Genomic DNA, 6,871 nt, shown 5'->3' on the forward strand with positions numbered 1-6,871 from the left:
AGTGCAAGCTGTTTATTACCATTTTTCCCCTAGGCTTTTAATAAATGATAATTTCATCCCTACTCAATTAGCCTCTCAATTGAGCTGATTTTTCTCAATTAACACTTTATTCTGACACTTTAAACTACTTTACAACCTTTGGAAATCATAATTTCAGCACTAGACTTTAATTCCAAACATTTTTACAATTAGGTCCTAAAATTCAATTTCTATTGAAATTACCTAATAAAATCATCTCATAAACAAATTAAAGCTTCAATTTCATTCTATTTCATCATAAAATTACAGCATTCAACCATGGTGACTTTAAATTTCATCCATGAAATAAAAAACTAATGAATTTAATAGTATGACCTAGTTGTAAAAGTCTTAGAAACACAAAACTTACAACAAATAGGTAAGGATTAACTCACTTGGTGCAAAAATTATGAAATACCAGCTTAAAGAACCTCTCCTATGGCGTTTTGGCTGATGAGAATGAAGAAAAATGAAGAGAAATCTATATATTTCCTATTTAGTCCTATCTTTATTTAGTTAATTATGCAATATTTCAATTTTGCCCTTAAATCATCAATTTTCCTGCTGATTTCATGCCCTTGCTGTCCAGCCTAAAGAAATTTTGGGTCTAATTACCTTTTAAATCCTTTCTCATTAGGCACTTAAGCTATTTAATCATTTTAGCAACTTTTAAACTTTCCCAATTTAGTCCTTTTTATTTAATTGACTACCCAAACATTAAAATTTTCTAACAAATTTTAATACCACATCACTAACATTTCATAAATATTTATAAAAATATTTTCAACTCGGTTTTATGAGATTGAGATCTTGATACCTTGTTTTTACACAATTTCTTCAATAATTTCTTTTTCTAACTAACCACTAAATCGGTAAAATTTTTCTATCGATATTTTCATACGATTTTCCTATTATATTAATATTCATGCAATAATTTTTAAAATAATTTCTCTTTAAATCGGATTTGTGGTTACAAAACCACTATTCTAATAACTTTGAATTTATTACATCTTTAATCTAAGAAATTTATATGTTAAAAGAGGGAATAGCGTAATATATGGAATGCGAGAACAATTGGATAAAATTGCATATGATGTTTATTTTTTTCGTTATTTTTATTAGTTAGGGCTAAGCAAAAAAAACTAACCAAATCGAAAACCAACCAAACCCGAACTATTTAGATGATGTTTGGAATATAAGTTCAAAAATCATGGTTACACGAAACTGAACCAAATTCTATTTTGTATTTAATACTTAATTAATTTGAATTTTTTATAATATAAAAATAAATATTTTATATTTAAAATAGTGAAAATAATTTAAAAGTTATTTTTTTTTAGAATTATTTATGAAAAGACCAAGTTTTGTCAAGCAATAATCAAATGTAATAAAACAAAGCTCATTAGACTATCAAAATAAGTCTAAAAATAAAAAATAAAATTAATATGGAAAAACCAAGAACCGAACCGAATTATAATGGACAGTTCAAAAATTCTTAAAATCCCGATCGAACCGATTTCACCCCTACTATTAGTAATCATATTATTAATTACCAATTTTTTTAAACCAAACCGATGGTCGAACTGATCAATCTACTGGTTCAATTAAAAAATTATTAAAAGTTCAAAAAACTAATATTAAAATAAAACCTGATTCAACCGGTTTTTTAGTCGGATCGACCGGTTTGTATCAGCTTCCGACCTAATCTATTTAAAGTCATTCTTCAGACTAGTCCCCCAATCGATTCTCGGTCCAACCGGTTCGATTGGCCAATATGGTTCGGTTCAAACAACATTGCCAATTACTTCCTTAGATTAACATATTATATACGATTATTTTATTTTAATTTTTTTCGCTCGTTTAAATTTTTTATCATAATTGTATTTTTATGATAAATATTGTTTTAAAAAATGACGAAATATGTAGTTGTGTAATAATAATTTATACTACCAAATATAAAATAGAGAATTACAATGTAATTACGAATGTCACTTAACACATTCAAAAATTATAGTTATTTGTAACTAAAAAAATACAATTATTATCCATAAAATTACACTTTTATTCAATTATCCTGTATTATTGAATCCTACCTTAATTCAATCGATTCGCTAACAAAAATATTATTGTTACTAAGTTATCATGTATTATGCCAAAAGGTAGCAATGATTTTAATTAAGGGTTGAAGTATTAAAATAATATTTATTATTGAATTGGTTTTAAAGGTAGAAAAAGCTCTTAATAAAAATGAAAAATAACAATTGAGTCTTTTAAAATTAGCACTCTATTAAATTTTTAATAATTAAAATTGTTAATTAGGCTCTTTCATTAATGTAAACTGTTATTTGATCGTTTAGATTATTAAAGACATTGACTTGACTAACATAGCCACCAAAAGATAAAACATGGCATGTCACGGATGCTAATTTAAATTTTTTTAATAAGATTATAAAATAATTAATAAAATTATATCTAGAATGAACCTGGGCATATGGTTGTCTAGGTATATTTTTAATTAATTTGGACAATCATATGTCTCGGTTCGTTTTAGATGAATTCAAAACTATAAAAAATTAGAAATTATTATTAATTATTATTTAAAGTTTGAAAAAAATCAATTTTAATATTTATTAATAATTTATATATATACCAAATTTATAAAAAAAAGTTTAAATTGAAAATTTAAATTAATAATTTTATATTTGAATTTTATATATTAATATATTATTAAAAGCTATTTCTCCATATCAACTAAAAGGGTTTTGAGACTTTTATTAACGAGTTCTTGAAACTAAAATTATCAATGTTTAAGTTTGACCGTAGAAAACCATCAGGGTTGTTCTGTGAAACGGTCGAAAATTGCATAAATTTGAAAGGGTCTGTTGCTGCTGCTTCTTCATCTACGAGAATGAAAGCGTTTAACGGGAGATTGAGAGGCCAAAACAAGAAGTAGAAGAAGAAACTGAATTGTTGTCATTTAGGTGGAATTGGAAAGGGAAATGTGAAGGTGATGAACGATGAGAAAATAGGCTGCGTGACCAGAAATTGGTAAAAACCCTAGTGTTGCTCAGCCTCGAGGTAATGTTCACGATGTTTCTCGACGCAGTGATGTTGAGAGGGAACTTCCCGTTACTGCTATCACTGCCTTGGGTTCTCAAAGGGTTACTAATGGTTTGAAACTGAGCTGAACAGACTATGTAAAATAATATTTTATGTTTAACTTTAACTTAGATTATTTTGGAATTGTTTTGGTGTTTTACTTTGAATTTCATCTATAGCTGTTCATGGCTAGGGTGATATCACTCAACCCGAAGTTTCGTCCGAAAAGTGAAAAGATTTAAATAAAATATAGGCTTGAAAAATGAGTTTGAGTAAAAAAATAAAGGGCCTCAAGTAAGATTTTTTTGGCCTGAGCCCGACCCAAATTTGCAAAAAATGTTTGTTGTTTTCTTTTTCTTTTTTTTTTTACTGTTTTGCCGTTGTTTGCTTGTTTTACCATCATTTCACTATTATGTTACTACTATTTTGTTGTTATTGTTTGGATATTGTATAACTTTTGTTTTATTGTTAATTTTATCTTAATGTTATTTAAGTATACATATTTTTTATTTATTTTCAATTTGTTGGGAGATATTTATTTTAGTGTTTTTAGTATTTTTGATGTATTATATATTTTTAAATATATATATAAAAAATTAATACCGCGAGCCAAGCCCGACCTAGATTTTAGCATTTTTATTCAGGTCGGATCCGAACCTAACAAACGAGCCTAAATTTTTAGTTGGGCCCAACTCAAACCCGACCTAATCCATTAACACCTCTAAATTTCATCCCACCTTTATATAATTTTTATTATATATATTTTGTTATTAAATCTAATCATCAAAGTCTAACTCTTTTTTCTTATCAGTAGAATAGAGGAGAAGAAAAAAAAGGAAGGTAATGATGTTGAATTTCTCTTTAAAAAAATCATTTTGTTCAAATTTCTTTTTAATGCCGAGATCGGATCAAGGGATGCCCTCTAGGAAAGGATCAATTTTTCTTTCACATTTTAAATAAATAGTTAAATTTTAGTTTTATCTTTCGGATATTTTTAAATTTAAAATTTAATCTTTATTTTTAATTTCTCTGTCTTTATATTTTATAATATTATTATTTAATCCAAATAGTTAATATTATTAATTTTTGATTAAAACATTACATGGTTATATATAATTTGAATACCTTAAAAGTTAATAATTGATTAAAACATTACATTGCTTTTTCTTTTTACATTATAAGATAAAGGCCAAATTTTAATTTTGGCCCTAGACTATGTTGAAACTTGAGATTTAATCTATATACTTTATATTTGGATATAATTTGATCACTCTACTTTTATAATGTCATTAGTTAGTCTAAGTAGTTAATCTTGTTAACTATTTCAATCAAAATGCTCAAGTCAATTTTTCTTAAGAATACGATTCCAAAAAAGTTATTTTATCATGATAAGTTTGAACGAGTGTTTTTTTTTTTAAATCTTAATCAATATTTTTAACATTATTTTTATTATTACATGGCTATGAATATATTTTTAATTTCAAAATGTCTTACCAAAATCAAGACCGAATCCTAAATATAGAAAATTTATATGGACTTAAAGCATATTTTAATTTTCAATTTTTATTCTAAAATATGTCAAACTAATAATCGAACCCAATCGAAATGTGAAAAAAAGCCATAATAGATTTTAAGATTGAAAGGGTTTAGAGATTTAAGAAAGCAAAACTTATGGTCAAACAAGTTTACATATATATCGACATAACTTTAGTTTTTGCATAAATTATATAACATTACCTAATTATGTGATATTCCATAAATTTTGTGGGGTTGTGAATTTAAAATTTATTAGAAGGTTGAACCGAAAAATGTAGTGAGATTAATCTTTTCTTTTTCGTTAGCCATTCAATTGAGAAATTAATCAAATAAATTTGTTAAAGGTTTTAGTCCTCAATTTAATTTTTTGTTTTTATTAACTCTTAAACTTGCATATTTTGTCAAATCAACTAAACTGAATGATAAGTTTTTTTAACTTTTCTGACGTGGTATATATGTAGATTATCACATGGATGACACGTCAATATTTAATTAATTTTTTGAAATTTTAAAAGTATAAAAATATTTAATACTTAATATTTTTAAATTAAAAAATTAATTAAATGTTAACATGTCGTTGAAATGTCATTTACATGGCAATTCATGCGCATGTCATGCAATCAACGTTAAAAAATGTTAAATTTTTCATCCATTTTGGTGTGTTTTGATAAAAATGTAGGTTCAAGGGCTAAAAAAAGTGAAAAATTAAATAAATGACTAAAATGACTTCTTCTCTTTTTTCTTTTCTTTTTTAAAAATTAGAAGGTCAAACAAGTCATTATGCCTAAAAAGAATCAATTAAGGCCAACTGTATAAAAAAATATCATTTATCGCTAATGAGTTAAATAGTTCTCAGTATAAATCAAATTTTTGTTTAGAATTAAATAGAAAAAATAAAATTTCAAGATATTTTTTATATAGTAAATGCTAACCTTGTTATATTGGACTTATTTAATTTGTTTATTAATATAAGGAATAAATTGATCCATTTAATAATAAAGTGACTAATTTAATCTAGTCCTTATAATACAAGGACCTCCTAAGTACTTTAACCCTTTATAAATTGGATTTGCCAGCTTCCTTGTATTCATACTTGAATTAAGCATATATTTTCCAAAGCTTTGCAATTTCATGGCAATTTTCGGTTTTGTAGAAGTTTCCTTGGCTCTTATTTTTTTCCTATTTCTATATTGCTTGAGAAATAAGAACTGGTCTTTAATGAGTTTCCCTGTTGTTGGGATGATGCCTCAGGCTCCATGACTGGATTACTGAGCCTCTACAAAGAAGTAGTAATGGCACTATTCTTTTTCGTGGCCCTTAGTTTGGAAAGATGTATTCTTTTTCGTGGCCCTTAGTTTGGAAAGATGAACATGTTGCTGACCTGCGACCCTGCAAATATTCACTACGTTCTAAGCTCCAACTTTAACAACTTCCCCAAAGGATCTGAATACAAGCAATTTTTTTACATTTTGGGGGACGGGGTTATCAACTCAGACATGGATTTGTGGAAAAGCCAGAGGCGAGTTGCTTAGGGATTCATGAAGCATCAACTTTTTAACCAATATTTGCTAAGGACTACTCAAGATAAGGTTGAAAAAAGTCTTATACCTGTCATTGAACATGTTGCTAAACAAAGCTTGGTGGTAAACTTAGAATATATCTTCCAAAGGTAGACATTTGATTCTACATGTATGGTTTGATTGTTGGTGTACTTTACCCTTAAATTTATTTCTTAACATGTAATTAAAAAACGACATGGATTCTTGACAAAGAATTAACATTATTATTTTTAAATGGACAAGTGGCTACATTATAGTGATCCACACTTCCAAGTTATACTTCCTTGAAGGTTTTAGGTGAACTGATTAATGACATTTATTATTTAGTTATCAAAGTGAGATAAAAAAAATGTTTAAATATGCCAAAGGTTTTTGTACTCTTTTGAAGTTTGAGATTTAATCCCTATACTTTAATTTTGGGAGATTGAGTCCCTATACTTTTTTTTGTTCAAAAATCTTGATCCTCCATTTAATTTTATTGTTAAAGTTAACATTGTCAAAGGTAAAAAAACATTTTTAGCTCTTAACATTTACAGTTTTTTGTCAACTTGGTCTCCTTACTCTTTAAAAGTACATGAAAAATTTTAAAAAAATTTAAAAATTACTTTTTTATGTATTTTAAATTAAAACATAAAAAAATAATATAATTTTTATTCTTT

The sequence above is a fragment of the Gossypium arboreum genome, chromosome 9, assembly GCF_025698485.1.
Source record: "Gossypium arboreum isolate Shixiya-1 chromosome 9, ASM2569848v2, whole genome shotgun sequence".
In the NCBI taxonomy this organism is placed as follows: Eukaryota; Viridiplantae; Streptophyta; class Magnoliopsida; order Malvales; family Malvaceae; genus Gossypium; species Gossypium arboreum.